Below are 17,478 nucleotides of genomic sequence, written 5' to 3'. Positions count from 1 at the left end.
TTCTTGGGGTGCTGAGTCTCAGAGCTCTGGAGGGAGAGTTAGGGAACTTAAAAAGGATGGAGGAATCTAGAGATTGGGGGAGTGGCAGGTGACTGTCCCTGAATGGAACCCCAGTCCTCTAAACTACCGATCTTTGGCCTATCCAGGGTCCCAGGTCCATTTCCTGCAGTCAGAGAGTCTGAGGGCCCTTAGAGTGGGGAACCTGGAGGATCAAAGACCCAGAACCCTCCAAACTGAGGGTTCTCTGGTGGCCTTTGTTAGGCATCTTCCACCCTAACCCATGAAGGGTCTTGGACTTCACTCTTGAGCTCACAGCTTAACAGAAAGAGCACAAGTCTTAATGAGACAGAATTGGGTTCAAATCCAGCCTTCGTGCTGTATTATTGATGAGTCCTGGACAAACTCCTTTATTTTTTTTTAACTGGAGTTCAATTTGCCAACATATAGCATAACACCCAGTGCTCATCCCGCCAAGTGCCCCCCTCAGTGTCCATCACCCAGTCACCCCAACCCCCCGCCCATCTCCCCTTCCACTACCCCTAGTTCGTTTCCCAGAGTTAGGTGTCTCTCATGTTTTGTCACCCTCACTGAAATTTTCACTCATTTTCTCTCCTTTCCATTTATTCCCTTTCACTATTTCTTATATTCCATGAATGAATGAAACCATATAATGATTGTCCTCCGATTGACTTATTTCACTCAGCATAATACCCTCCAGTTCCATCCACATTGAAGCAAATAGTGGGTATTCGTCATTTCTAATGGCTGAGTAATATTCCATTGTATACATAGACCACATCCTCTTTATCCATTCATCTTTCGATGGACACCGAGGCTCCTTCCACAGTTTGGCTATTGTGGCCATTGCTGCTATAATTATTGGGGTGAAAACTCCTTACTTTAACTTGAAAAGTAAAGTCCGACTTTCCCATCATGAAATGGAGAGCAAAATCACCTCACAAAACCATTGGTAAGAGTCGATGGGATAATGATGTGCAAAGATAAGGTCCATGGAATGTGTGGGCTGCTTGTTCTTGTCCTGAACTGGATGTGGCCCCTAGGCCACCATTTCAGGCCACCATGAAACTGCCATGCTCCAGAGGAAGGAACTCTTGGCAACTGCAACTTCTAGGTTGACTCCAAGAAGCCCCATTGGCTCCTCTCATATCAAAGTCATACAGTGACTCTAAGAGTACCAAGAGCCTTGCCACCTGGGTCAGATGGACTCACCTCTCTGACTCTCAGAGTGCCATTGAAGGAGGTTCTTCCCAAGTGGCCCCCCAACTCTGGACTGTTCTCTGTTTACAGCCATCTCTGGCATGCCAGCCTCACACATAGCCCTCCTTTCAGTGTCAGGTAGTCCTCTCTGTCAGCTCTCTCATTGAGTTTTGCCCTTGCCTGTGGAGCTCTTTCTGTAGGTTCCACACTGTCAGGGCCATGCTTTGCTTTTTGGACTATCCCACTATGTCTACTCCATTCAAAGCCCAGAGCCTACTCCTGGGCTGGCTTTGTCATCTGCTTCATTTGGGAAGTCACTGGAGCAAGGACCAGCCTGCAAAGGTCCATCCATAATGGCAAGGGCCAAAGAAAAAGCCTGGGGCTGAAGGCCAGGAGATTGGAGGTCTAGTTCCAGTTCCTCAACTCACTTCTTGTGTGGTCTTCCTGAGCCACTTCCTCTTTGAACTTTTTTCCCCATCTATAAAATGGAGGTCCCAGTTCTTGCCCCCCATGGCTATTGAGAAATACACAAATGTTAATCAAGGTAGGGTCCTTGAAGGAATGCTCTTGCTTGAGAACCTGGAATTTAACCTTTTGTGCTTGGGGAGAGCTGGGGGATCTTGCTGCCCCTTGGAGGATATCCTTGGCTCTGCCGGGTAGGGGCTGGACCTAGTTGGGGGCAATGTGGGTTTCATTTTTCCTCTGCCATAAACTTGGGGCCTGGGCTTGGCTCAGTCCTATAACAGTGGAGTACTCACAGAACATGCAGGGACTCCAATACCAATTCTTGTCACTCAGCTGCTTCCATTTAGTTAGATACCAAGATCACCAACTCTTTACAGTTCACTGGTTCATCTCAATTCTTTGTGAGAAAAATTGGTCCACCAGTTCTGAGTCTTCACTCTGGAAATCCTTTGTGTCTATCCTAAATCCTTCCTACTGCAGTACCAGCCCAGGTCTACATACTCCAGATACTTCCTAGCCTGCCTTTTCTTTCTTCTCCTCCTCAACTCTTGCCCAGTATTCAGAAGGGAAAATAGGGTTGAGGGCAAAGGGTATCCGGGTACCTGGTCAGAGGGAACAGACTGTGAGTATGGCATCACTCTTCCAGAAACCCTTCAGCTGCCCTACCCCCTCAGTCTCACCCCTGTCTCATCCTGGCCCACACTGTCACAACCGGAATACTTGTGGTCTCTCACCATGCGCTGGAACTAGGATGCCAACCTTGACTTTAATCTCCCCTGGCAGCTCCAGCATCAGCAAGCCCTAAGTTTATGGCAGAGGAAAAATGAAACCCACATTGCCCCCAACTAGGTCCAGCCCCTACCCGGCAGAGCCAAGGATATCCTCCAAGGGGCAGCAAGGTCCCCCAGCTCTCCCCTGAAGGCATATAGAGGTGGAGTGGCATCATGATGAGTAGTGCTTCCAGACACACTCTCCTTCCTGAAGGCATGAGGGTGCACTCCAGCCCCCCAAGCCCTTAGTCACTCTTCTCTCAGCTGGGAGGGCTTTCCAAGCATTTGCAATGTGGGGCAGCTCCCTCCTGAGTTTGAGGCTAAAGGGGATGCCTTCTCCAGGAATTTGTAGCCAAATTGCTGAGCTGTTCACAGTGACCTGGAGATGATGCTTGGAAATCTGATTTGTGATAAAATAATGTTCCGTTTAAGTAATGCTGGCTGGAAAGGGAAAGAGGAAAAAAACGACCAAGAAAAACAACTTTATTGAGGTTTAAAAAGGGACGTGGTCGTGGCTGCCTCCTTAATCTCCCAAATCATTTTTCTCTCTTCCCCCTCCTCCTCCCACCCAAGACCTGCTTTTGTTTATAACAATCTCTTAGAAAGAAGATTGAAAGTGAAATATGTTTCCTTGCTTAAATATATATATTTAAGGGGGGGGAGAAAGCCTTTTCTCTCCACCCCCTGCCTGCTCTTCGCCTGAGTGCTGTGGGAGGGTTGCCTGCTCTGGGCTCTTTGGTCAGCATGGGCTCTCCAGTGCCCACTCATCACTCCATCACAGAAGGATCATTAAGGCAGAAAAACAGGCTAGGGGAGAGAAAGGAAACCTGGAAAGGGGGAAGGCAAGGGCACCACTTATTCACTGACTCAAGGTGGCTGGTAACCAGCAGTTTGCTAGCTCCAGAGGAGAAGAAATACAGTATGAAGGGACAAAGTTAGACAAGCCAGGACTTCTATTGTTATTGTTCTGTTTTTGGCCAGAAGTGAAAAGGGTTGAGAAATTTTAGGTGCATCTCTTAATGAAAGAGTGTCCTATTCCCCACACCTCTATGGGCTATGCTTGCTTTGTGACAGAGAGAGGGTTAAGATTAAACATTTCTGTTGCAGCAGAAGAGAATGGGGTGGCAGCCAAGGAGACCTCCCAATGAGGAAGAGATGGAACCAGTTTGGGATGGAGGTGGATATCTAGGGAGGGAACAACACACCTAGTAGAAGCCATCATAGTTATGTCTACCAACACCCCCCTCCACACACACACCCCAACACACCCATGTGCTCACACTACTTCCCTTTTCTGCTCTGCCAGAGCATGTGCCTGACATCTCAGGTGGCACCTAGTTCACCAACCATTGTTTGGCCCTCACCCTAGCCTTTCATTCTTCTTGGCCCAGCCTGAAGCCAACCAACAGGCAGCAGGGCACACTGCAGAGAGAAGGAGGTGCCGAAAGCCTGACATGCAGCCATCATGGCTGCCTGCCATCTCAGGTTGGATTCCTCTGATCCCAGCTTCTCAAGGACACCCACTTCTCTGGACCCTAGTGCTAGGATCCCTGCCTGCCAGGGGCTGTGCTTCAAGAGAAGGAACAGAGGGCTTTTTGACATTCTTTTAAGTGTGCCTTGCTACTCCCTGCCCCATCCAGAGCATGTTATTACTATCAGAAATATCAGAAATTTCGACTCAAATGAAAGTCAGGTTGAATGTCCCCACTGCAGAAATTCCACGTGGTTTCAGATAGAGAGGAGAATCTCCTCCTCAGTCTTCCTTATTTCCCTCCCTCCCCAAGAGTAGAAGAAATACATCCATTTTTTCTGATCTTATGTTTTCTAACCATTAAATCCAGCTTACAGATGGAGAAACGGAGGCCTAGAGTAAGGGATGGGCTTGCCCAAATTCATTCAACCAGTTCATGGCAGAGCTAGGACTAGGATCCAGGTGTCTTGATTTCTATTCCACAGTGTATATATATATATATATATATATATATATATATATATATATATATATATTTTTTTTTTTTTTTTTTTGTAGCACGTATTTGCAACCTTGTCAGGCCTACAACTTCATTTGACCTTGGAAACCTGAAAATTGGTACCAGTGGTGTCTTGGCATCTCTGATGCTAGGGCAGAAGCAAGAGGCAACTTCTCATAATGTTTGGCCTGCAGAAGCCACTTTAATATTGCTTGATACCGAAAAACCGTACAGTATTATTATGGGTTAGTCCCTACCCTTCTCTGAGTTTCAGTTTTCTCATCTGTAAAATGAGCAATGCAGGAGGCCATTGTTTTAATCTGCTCAGCATCCATTTCTTCTCTTCTAGTAGTAGCACCCCAAATTTTTGGGGAAAAACTACCCCTCCCACACTGTGAATTCATGTCAGTCAGCCTCAGGGTTGACAGATGACCCAGCTCTGGCCACTCAGTGCATTCCATCACACTGGATAGAGTGATTGGTTTATGCAGATTTATATGCACACAGCTGGGACAATACAAATCCTTCCGGAAGTTTTTGATGAAAGTATAAGGAAAGAGACACTGGAGATTGATCAGCCAGATGACTTAAGCCTAGGGTTTCAGGAGCTCAGTGAGAGGAGTCTGCCTGAGAATGATGACTACAAAGAGAAATGGATATCTAAGAAATGGGAAGGCCTCATTTGAGCTTGGGATCTAGCACTGCCTGACCAGACCACTGTTACACTTCACATTTATGTGAATTAACAAGATCCTGTTTTGGCTTAGACCATTTTGAGTTAGATTCCTGGCATCTGCAACCAAAACGGGACTGATTAATGTAGGAGAGATTGGGGATACCCTATATCATCAAAATGGTAGAGTTAGGAGAGATCTTAGGTGATTAATTGCCCAATAGACTTAGAGGAAATGTGACCAATGAATCAATGAGTCTGGGAAAATCATGCTTTTCATGATTAAAAAAATCTGGTTTTTTTTAATCTGGGCTGGTTATAAGATCTCTGCCATTTTTCCAGTTGCATTTCTCCAGGCCTTTGCCTGCAGTAGACAGAGTATAGGCTTTGGAGTCAGTAGGAACATGGTTCTTGCACTTCCCATCTAAATAATTTGTGCCATGTTTGCTTTCTAAGCCTCAAGTTTAACCCAACCAGATGTCAAAGGGCTGACAGGTCTAATCCAAAGAGAATGGGATAAAGCACCATGACAAGACTTGGAATGTTGGGGCAACAGACATTTATAGGATCATTTGCTAAAGGCAAAAAGATTGGCAAACATCTTTACAGGCAGCTGTAGCAAAGCTGGGCAGGGACACCTTATAGTGTTGTGGTGCACAATTCTGGCAGGGAGAGGGAAGGCATTCACAGTCTATGATTGGAAAGGAGCACCCTAAAGCTTTGTAGTCAATAGCCTTCATAAACTTACACCCTAGCCCTGGGGCTATGGCACATTGAAATTGACACCCATGTCTTCTTCACTGAAGGCATATTCAGGGTTACTCTTGATATTGTTAATGAAGTAGAACTTCATTAAATAATGTTACCGTGAAGCTATTGGTGGAAATCTAGTGCAATTAGTGCTAGTGCAATAGTGTTCTATTGTGGCCAAAGTTTCTGGGAATACCAAAATATTGCCCCAGACTAAAACTAGCTTGTCCCACAAGGTTCCCAGGAGAGGTATATCCACATAGAACAATAACAAGGGAAAGCAGAATACCACTTTGCTATTAGTTGGGCTTTGGGCCTCAAACCTCAGTGTGCGCTCAGGTACACCAGGCCACCAGGCAGACGTGTATAGCCTTAGAGTCCTGAGAGATCTCTTCCAACTGCAAGGCCAAACCCAGATGGATCTTACCTCACCTTCATTACCTTCATGGAAGAAAGAGACAAAAAAGAGTAATGGCTAACTAAAAGCTGTCCCTAAGCTAGGTTTCAGCCTTGTGTGTGAAAGAGAAAAAGAGGACCAATCTACACCTTTATCCTAATATATGATGCATAGTGACTTGACCTAATGATTGATGGCCCAATCAACATGGTGATAATTGACCAATCTTCCTGATAGGGGTAGGGGGACAAAGAAAGGGATGGTAGAAAGGTGGTTTTCCCAGCCCTAGTCCATAGATATTAGTGAGATCTAGGTTAATAAATAGGGATGAGAGAGTAAATGGTGGATCAAGTATCTTTAATAGACTCCTTCTCATATCCTAACTCTCTAGAAATGATAGATACTATATATTTTCAAAATTTTGTTACCATTCAAGAATATAGTTTGTGATCAATAGAAAGAGACCAGGTAAAACAAAAGCATTTTCAACATAATTCAATCAGTCAGAAAGCTTATAAGTCACAAATCCTCTGTGAAAGAACCAATAGTAAATATATTCTGCTAAAGAACTCAATGAATTTGAACACAAAGAAGTGAGATATTGCCAAGAAATGAGCAAATAAATCAGTAAATCTGTAAAAGAAGGTATCAGTGCAAGAAGTGACTGGGGTGGCAGCATGGGGAAGGGATGGCAAAGAAGGAATAGAGGTAAGAAGATGTATTCTAAGTTTCTTGCCTTGCTCAGAGAGAACTAGAGATACTGATTAATGCTAAATGTTGACAGAATTTATATGTTTTAATATGTGTAGTAATACTGTGCAGGTGAACCCTAGAAACTTAGAAATAAAATGTATAATTTTTAAACCATTTACAAGACACATTTGTAAAACAAAATAGTAGTACTAAAAGGTTGAAAAATAAAAGGATTGAAAAATATACTCAAGTGTCCATAAAAAGAATATAGGTATAGTAATATAAATGTCAGACAAAACAGAATTCAAAGCAAAGCAGAAAACATTAAAAAACTAAAAGTACTGCATCAATAATAGGTACAGGCCACCACAAAAATAAAATTTTGAGCCTCTACAATTTAGGTTTAAAGTAGAGATCAGCAAATTCATAATTGTAGCATAAAAACACACCTTTCGGGATGCCTGGGTGGCTCAGTGGTTGAGCATCTGCCTTTGGTTCAAGGCATGATCTCAGGGTCCGGGGATGGAGTCCCACATCAGGCTTCCTGCATGGAGCCTGTTACTTTCTCTGCCTGTGTCTCTGCTTCTCTCTGTGTGTCTCTCATGAATAAATAAATAAAAAAATTTTTAAAAACCCACACCTTTCACAGGAATGATCACATCACTAATTTACTAACTAACCTACTAACTAAACAAGAACCTACAGGATTTAAATAATACAATTAACAAACTTGAACAAATGTATGTTTGTACTAACAAACGGAAAATGCACACACTTTTCAAATGCACATTGAAGACTTATAAAAATGGATGACATATTAAGCCACAAAGGAAATCTCAACAAATTTCAAATAATAAAAATTATATAGGGTCACCTATTAACCACAGGGGAGACAAAATTGCATTTAACAACAAAATAATAGTTTGAAATCAATGCCTTTGAAAATAAGAGGGGAAAAACACACTTCTGGTCAAAGGCAAAATTACATAAAATATTATAAACCAATGCAAGATAAAAATAAACGATAAGATCTCTGTATATCAAAACCAATGAGGTCTAGCCAAAGTAGTACTCAGAGGAAAATGCATGGTCTTAAATGCATTTATTTAAAAAAAAAGAAATATTGAAGGTAAATAAAAGCTTAAGAGTTAGGTAAAAAACAAATGAGCTGAATGAAAGTAAAAGAAAGGAATTGATATAGATAAAAGCAGAAATCAATGAAAGAAAAAAATTTAAAGTTGAACAATAAATGAAAAACTGGTTGTTTGAGGTGACCAGTGAAATAGACAAGTGCTCTTTCTGATAAAGAAAGAGAGGACAAAATAATAGAAATAAATTTAGGCTCCAAAGAAGATTGCTTTATTTTGCAAATAAATTTGAAAACCTTGATGAATTTACTTGCTAAGAAATTATAAATTACCAAAATCATCTAAGTAGTATAAAACTGGTTAGACTGTTAGCCAGCAAAGGAACTGGAAGGGTAGTCAAAGATCTACCTGTAAAAGTTGTGGTAGACAGCTTCTAAAAAGGGCCACAATAATCCCTACTTCCTCATATTCACACCTCTGGTTAATCCCCTCTCCTTGAGTGTGGATTGGACCTGTGGACTTGCTTCTAGTGAAAAGACTCTGGCAAAAGTGATGGAGTGTCACCTCCAAGATCAGGTCACAAAAAGATTAAGTTACTTTTGTCTCGCCAGCATTTTCTGGTTCTCCCTTGCTAGCCTTGATGAAGCAAATTGCTATGTGGTGAGCTGCCTTTTGGAGAGGTTCACATGGCAAGGAATTGAGGGAGACTTCTGGCCAACATCTAGTAAGGAACTGAGGTTCTTAATCCAACAACCCACAAGGAACTGAATCCTACCACTAGCCCCATGAGTGAGCTTGGAAGTGGACCCTTTTCCAGTTGAGCTTTGAGATAACTGCAACCCCAGCCAGCACCTTGAATGCAGGTTGTGAGAGACCCTAAGCCAAAGGTATCCAGCTAAGCCATGTCTGGTTTCTTGAGCTACAGATATAATAAATGCTTGTTGCTTTAATTATCCCAAAGCACAGTTTATTATATGGCACTGTATAACTATAATACAAATATAGACAACAGGTCTGGATAATTTTCTTTATTATATGAACTGTTTCTGAGCATAGAAAAAGATGAACAGCTATCCCACTTACTCTAAGAAGTTAGCTTAACCCTGATACCAAAGGTGAACAAAAACAGGATATGTAAAAAACATGACAAGCTAATCACATCAATGAAAAAAGCCATAAATAAACATTTAGCAAACAAAATCTAACAGCATGTTAAATGAACCATAACCATGTAGAATTTATCTCCAAGAAAGTAATACTTTTAAAAAGTATTGTGTACTTATTATATAACTAGAATCTGTTCTAGGTTCTAGGTATACACACACGCGCGCGCACACACACACACACACACACACACCATGGTCTCATGAGGTAGCTTCTAGAAAACTGAAGGAGTAGATAGAGGTTTATAAATCCACAGGAGTATGTGGAGGAAGAAGTGGGATTTGAACCTACCTCACTCTGCTGATCGACATCGGAAAAATCTATCAAGTAGTTCATTATACTGTCTTATTAAAAGGTAATAATTATACCACCATCTTAATAGATATTTTTAAAAAAAAGTTATGGGAGGGACGCTTGGATTGCTCAGCGGTTGAGCATCTGCCTTTGGCTCAGGGAGTGATCCCAGTCTGGAGATCCAGTCCCACATAGGCCTCCCTGCGAGGAGTTTGCTTCTCCCTCTGCCTGTGTCTCTGCCTCTCTCTGTGTATCTGTCATGAATAAATAAGTAAAATCTTTAAAAAATTATGAGAATGAATATTCATTTCCCATTAAAACAAAGCAAAACTCCTGGAAAACTGAAAGAAATCAGAAATTTACAGCAAACATCACACAGAGTGGTTAATTATTAGAAGCCTTCCTTATCAAAGTCAAGAACAAGACACAAGTGCCTATCATTACCATTCTTTTTCAACATCAAACTGAAGATCCTGCCAATGTAATATGATAAGAAATATAAGTTAATAAATATAAATATTGGAAAACAAGATAATAATAAGCTTGATAAATCTGTAGCCAGGCTAATATGAAAAAAGAGAGAAGACACAAAATTGCACATATTAGAAATGAAAGAGAAGCCATGACTACTGATATCATGGACATTAATAGTATAATAAAGTATAATAGAAGTACTATGGACAGCTTTATATTCACAAATTTGATAACTGGGATGAAACAGATCACTTTCTTGAAAAATACAAACTACTAATATTTACACAAGGAGAAATAGTTGAATTGAATAACTCTGTATCTATTAAAGTAAATTAAATCTGTAATTAATAAAATTCCAAAAAAGAAAACAACAGATCCAGATGGTTTCACTGGTGAACTCTATCAAAGATTTAATAGAGAAATTATACAAAATACTCATAATCTCTTCCAGAAAACAGAAGCAGAAATTCTATGCTTATTCTGTGAGGTCCACATTACCTAAGACCCAAACCAGATAAGACATTACAGAGAAGGGAAACTACAGAACAATCTCTCTCATGAACACAAATGTAAAAATCATGAATATTAGCAAACTGAATCCAATAATATATAAAATGAATTATGCACAGGACTGAGTGGGATTTATGGAAATCTGGTTCAAAATTCAAAAATCAATGTAATCTATCCACACATCAACAAACTAAAGAAGAAAACACATGTGATTATATTAATTATGCAGAAAAAGATTTTGATAAAATTAAACACTCATTCACAACAACTGTCTATAAACCAAAAATAGAGATAAACTTCTGCAACTTGATAAAGCATATCTACAAATGCCCACAGCTAACGTTATATTTAATGGTGAGAAAATAGATTCTTTCCCTTTAAGATTGGGACAAGGTGAAAATGTTCTCTCTCACCACTCTTATTCAACACTGTCCTGGAAGTCCTAGCTAGTACAATAACACATGAAAAAGAAATAAGAAGTATAGAGATTGAGAAGGAAATAATAAAATTGTCTTTTTTCAACAGATGACATGATTGTCTAGTGTAAAAATTCCCAAAGAATCAAAAAGAAAAACCTCCTGTAACTAATAAGTGAGTATACTAAAGTTGCAGGATATAAAATTCATATGCAAATGTCAATTGCTTTCCTATATATCAGCAAGGAACAATTGGAATCTGAAATTTAAAAAAAACTGTTTATTATAACACGAAAAAATGAAATGCTTAGATATAAATCTAATGGGTAGGTACAGAATCTATATGTGAAAAACTACAAAAGTGTTAAATAGAAGAATATCTAAATGAAATGTGCATATACTCTGTGTTCATTGACTTGAAGACTCAGTACTGTTAAGATGTCAGTTCTTCCCAATTTGATCTATAGATTTACCATAATCTTAATCAAAATCCTATCAAAGAGTTTTGTATTGACAAGCTGATTTTAAAGTTTATATGGAAAAGCGAAGACCTAGAGTGGCCAACACAATATTGAGGAAGAGCAAAATTGGAGGACTCACAAGCCATATTTCAAGACTGACTATAAAGCTATAGTAATCAAAACAGTGTGGCATTAGTAAAAGAATAGACACACAGATGAATAGAACAGAAGAGGCTAGGAAATAGAGTCATACAAATATAGTCAGTTGATCTTTGACAAAGTAGCAAAGGCAAATTCAATAAATGCTGCTGGAACAGTCAGACACCCATAAGTGAAAACAAAACAAAACAAAACAGAAACAAAACAACTACAATGGCAACAAAACACCTAAACACAGACCTTATACCTCTCAAAAAATTAAATCAAAATGGGTCATAGACCTAAATGCAAAACACAAAACTACAAAACTTATGGAACAAAATATAGGAGAAAGTCTAGGTGACCTTCAGTTTGTGGTGAGTTTTAATATACAACACCAAAAGCACAATCTATGAAAGAAAAACTTAACATGTTGTATTTTATTAAAATTAAAAACATGTACTGTGAAAGACGCTGTTGGAAAAATCAAAAGGTAAGCCACAGATTGGGAGAAAATACTTGCAAAATATGTATTTAATGAAAGACCTATATCCAAAATACACTAAGAACACAAAATACAAAAATAAGGAAACAATTAAAAATGGATAAAAGATTTGGGGAATATAAATAATAGTGAAAGGGAATATAAGGGAAGGGAGAAGAAATGTGTGGGAAATATCAGAAAGGGAGACAGAACGTAAAGACTGCTAACTCTGGGAAACGAACTAGGGGTGGTAGAAGGGGAGGAGCGCGGGGGGTGGGAGTGAATGGGTGATGGGCACTGGGGGTTATTCTGTATGTTAGTAAATTGAACACCAATAAAAAATAAATTAAAAAAATGGGTAAAAGGCTGTGCATTGTGTAGTATACACATTTTAACAATATTTGTTTGTTCAATCCATGAACATGGAATGTTCCATTTCTTTGTGTCATCTTTTATTTCTTTCATCAGTGTTTTGTAGTTTTCAGGGTACAGGTCTATCACCTCCATCGTTAAGTTTATTCCTAGGTATTTTATTATTTTTGGCAAAATTATACCCACTTTGAGATGGATCCTTAATTTCTCTTTCTGCCACTTCACTATTGGTGTACAGAAATGCAACAGATTTCCATACATTGATTTTGTATCCTGAGACTTGTATCAGTTCTAGCAGTTTTCTGATAGAGTCTTTCAGGTTTTTCCATATAGATTATTGTCATCTGCAAATATTGAAACTTTTACATCTTCCTTGCTGATTTGGATGTTTTTTTATTTCTCTTTGTTGTCTGATTGCAGTGGCTAGGACTTCCAGTACTATTTCAAATGACAGTGGTGAGAGTGGATGTCTCTGTCTTGTTCCTGACTATAGGGCAGAAGCTTTCAGTTGCTCCCCATTAAGGATGATATAACCTGTTGGTTTTTCATATATGGCCTTTATTATGTTGAAGTATATTCCCTCTAAAACCTACTTTGTTGAGGGGTTTTATCATGAATGGATGTTGTATTTTGTCAAATGCTTTTTCTGCATTTATTGAAAGGATCATATGGTCCTTATCCTTTCTTTTATTAAGGTGGTATATCATATTGATTCCTTTGTGAATATTGAACCATCCTTGCAACCTAGGAATAAGTCTCATTTGATCTTGGCAAATGATTTTTAAATATGTTACTAGATTTGGTCTGCTAGTATTTTATTGAGAAACTTTGCATCCATGTTCATCAAGGATATTAGTCTGTACTTCTCTTTTTAGTTGAGTTTTAATCTGGTTTTGGTGTCAGGGTAATGCTGGCCTCATGGAATGAATTTGGAAGTTTTCCTTCCTTTTCTATATTTATGAATAGTTTGAGAAGAATAGATATCAACTTTTCTTTAAATGTTTGGTTAGAGGAACGCCTGGGTGGCTCAGTGGTTGAGCCCCTGCCTTCAGCCCAGGGCATGATCCTGGAGTCCTGGGATCGAGTCCTGCATCAGGCTCCCTGCATGAAGCCTGCTTCTCTCTCTGCTTGTGTCTCTGCCTCTCTCTTTCTGTGTCTCTCATGAATAAATAAAAAAAAAATCTAAATGTTTGGTAGAATTCACCTGTGAAGCAATCTGGCACTGGCCTTTGATTTGTTGAGAATTATTTGATTCCTAGTTCAATATCTTTGCAGTTATCCATCTGTTCAAGTTTTTATTTCTTCCTGTTTTAGTTTTGATAGTTTATATGTTTCTGGGAATTTATCCATTTCTTCCAGGTTGTCCAACTTGTTTGAATATGGTTTTTCATAATATTCTCTTATAATTGTATTTCTGTGGTTTGGTGGTTATTTTTTTTTCATTTGTGATTTTATTTATGTGGGTCCTTTCTCTTTTCTTTTGATAAGTATGGCCAGAGGTTTACCAATTTCATTATTTTTTCTAAAGAACCAGCTCCTTGTTTCATTGATCTGTTTTTTTTTTAGTTTGTATATCATTTATTTCTGCTCAAATCCATAGGGGAGGTGGGTCAGGGGATGGGTTAAATAGGTGATGGGGATTAAGAAGTGCACTTGTGATGAGCACCGGGTGTTTTATGGAAGGGTTGAGTCACTATATTATACACCTGAAACTAATACTACACTGTTAACTGAAGTTTAAATAAAAATTTAATTTTTTTAAATTAAAAAATTTAAAACCGCGTGGTTCAGCGGTTTGGCGCCTGTCTTCAGCCCAGGGCATGATCCTGGAGTCCTGGGATCGGGTCTCACATCGGGCTCCCTGCATGGAGCCCACTTCTCCTCTGTGTCTCTGCCTGTGTGTGTGTGTGTGTGTGTGTGTCTCTCATGAATAAATAAATAAAATATTTTTAAAAAATAAATTTAAAAAATAAAAGATATGATTAAATACCCTCATTGAAGAAGGTCTACAGAGAGCAAATAACTATATGAAAATATATTCAGCATCATTTATCATTAAGGAGTTACAAATACAAACAACACTATACACCTATTAGAATAACTAAAAACAAGGGCCATGGGTGGCTCAGTCGATTAAATGTCGACTCTTGGTTTTTGCTTAGGTCGTGATCTCAGGGTCTTGAGATTGTGCCCTATTTTGGGCTCCACACTCACCATAGAGTCTGCCAAAGTTTCTCTCTCTCCCTCTCATACTTGCTTGCTCTCTTTCTCTCTAAAATAAATAAATTATCTTTAAAAAATAATAACTAAGACCCCAAACCTGACAATAGCAATTGCTGGTGAGTAATGTGGAATAATAACAAACTCTCATTTATTGCTGATGGGAATGCAAAATGATACAGCCACTTCAGAAGATGGTGTGGCAGTTTCTTATAAAACTAAACATTGATTAACATATAATCCAGTAATTGCACTCCCAGGAATTGACTAAACTAATTTGAAATATAATCATGCAAAAATTTGCACATAAGCGTTTATAGCAGTATTATTAATAATTGCCTCAAACTGGAAGCAACAAAAATTCTCTTCAATAAGTAAATCTATAAATAAACTGTGGTACATAGACAATGGAATATTACTTAGTGCTAAAAAGAACTGAGTTATCAAGCCACAGAAAGACATGGATGAATCTTAAATGCCTATTGCTAGGTGAAACAAGCCAGTCTAAAAAGGCTACATAGTATATGATTTGAGTTATGTGAGATTCTGGAAAAGGAAAAGCTATAGCAACAATCAGAGTAAAAAGGTCAGTAGCTGCCAGGGGCTCAAAGGGAGAGGGTAATAATTGAATAGGTGAAGCACAGGGGATTTTTTAGGGGGTGAAAATATTTGTATGATATGTAATGGTGGATATATGACTTCATTTTTAAAAAGTCATAGAACTTTAACCACAAAGAGAGAACCTTAATGTATACAATTTAAAAAATCATTTAAGAGATTGGGGATCCCAGCATGGAATGCAGAATGTGACAAAAATAATCTAAGTGTATTGCAAATGCATGAGACAATCTCATTGAAGGACAGTGAGGGGAAAGGTATTGACCACAGTAACTTTGGAAATGGCAGATGGTGGGAGCCAAATTTCTCACTGTCAAAGTGAGAGTTTACAAATAAACAAGAGGGAGAGGCTACATTGGTAATGATTTAGAGTCCAAAACATCAGTATGAACTCATGTTTAACTTGATATATAGATCTAGAGGGTTACATATTGAATTATTTGTAGATGTATACACACATGGATTAGTACACACACAGGTATTTCACTGTCATGTCAGCTGAGAGAGTCTAGAAGCAATGACACCCAGGTGGCAGTGAGCATACCTAGGGTCTATATCTTGGTTCTAAGTACCTTCCTCCAACAAAAGAAACCAGGGATCCCTGAAGAAGTGGCTGTTTTTAGGGCCAGAGCAGAATTATACAAGATAAACCTGAAGCATCTTGTAGTATCAGAAAGAAAGTACACACACACACACACACACACACACACACACACTAAAGAAGATGTGATGTATATACAATATTATCCATAAAAAAATAATGAAACTGGGGATCCCTGGGTGGCTCAGGGATTTAGTGCCTGCCTTTGGCCCAGGGCGTGATCCTGGAGTCCCAGGATCGAGTCCCGCATCGGGCTCCCTGCATGGAGCATCTTCTCCCTTTGCCTATGTCTCTGCCTCTCTTCCTCTCTCTCTCTCTCTGTGTCTCTCATGAATAAATAAATAAAATCTTAAAAAAAAGAGAATGAAACTTTACCATTTGCAATAACACAGGTGGATCTAGAGGGTATAATGTTAAGTGAAATAAATCAGAGAGAGACAAATACCTTATGATTTTACTCATATGTAGAATTTAAGAAATAAAACAAAGAAACCGAGACACAAAAAAACCCTAGACTCTTAAATACAGAGAACAAGCTGGGGTTGCCAGAGGGGAGGTGGATGGAGGATGGGTGAAATAGATAAAGGAGTTGAAGGGGCACCTGGGTGGCTCAGTGGCTAAACATCTGCCTTTGGCTCAGGTCGTGATCCCAAGGTCCTGGGATCAAGTCTTGCATCAGGCTTCCTGAGGCGATCCTGCTTCTCTCTCTGCCTATGTCTCTGCCTCTCTCTCTGTGTCTCTCATGAGTAAATAAATAAAATCTTTAAAAAAGGTAAAGGAGTTGAAGAGTACACTTAATCATGATGAGCAATGAGAAATGTATAGAATTGTTGAATCATTATATTGTACACCTGAAAGTAATATAACACTGTGTGTTAATTATACTTTAATATTTAAAAATGTAGAATTCTGGAAAAAATACACACACACACACACACACACACACACACACACACACACACACCAAAACCCACACATTGTTGGTGGGAGGATACTAAAAAAGGAGCACAGGAACCAACCAAAAGAACAATCTGCAATGGCTAAAGTAGAAATTTGGGCAACATAGAAAGGTACTATTGGATTATAGCTCAAAGTATAAAATAAATATCCATAAGTCCATATTGATAAAAATAGTGACTGGCTAAATTAAAAACTGGAGGAGAGATAAATCTCCTGTGCATAAGAATTCCAAATATTTTTATAATAAATTTATTTTTTATTGGTGTTCAATTTGCCAACTTACAGAATAACACCCAGTGCTCATCCCATCAAGTGCCCCCCTCAGTGCCTGTCACCCATTCACCACGACCCCCCGCCCACCTCCCTTTCTACCACCCCTAGTTCGTTTCCCAGAGTTAGGAGTTTCTCATGTTCTGTCTCCCTCTCTGATATTTCCCACTCACTTTTTCTCCTTTCTCCTTTATTCCCTTTCACTATTTTTTATATTCCCCAAATGAATGAGACCATATAATGTTTGTCCTTCTCCGATTGACTTACTTCACTCAGCATAATACCCTCCAGCTCCATCCACGTTGAAGCAAATGGTGGGTATTTGTTGTTTCTAATGGCTGAGTAATATTCCATTGTATACATAGACCACATCTTCTTTATCCATTCATCTTTCGATGGACACCGAGGCTCCTTCCACAGTTGGGCTATTGTGGACATTGCTGCTAGAAACATCGGGGTGCAGGTGTCCCGG

Source organism: Canis lupus, chromosome X (assembly GCF_011100685.1).
Source record: "Canis lupus familiaris isolate Mischka breed German Shepherd chromosome X, alternate assembly UU_Cfam_GSD_1.0, whole genome shotgun sequence".
Taxonomy (NCBI): Eukaryota; Metazoa; Chordata; class Mammalia; order Carnivora; family Canidae; genus Canis; species Canis lupus.
Note: the sequence above shows the minus strand (reverse complement) of the source record.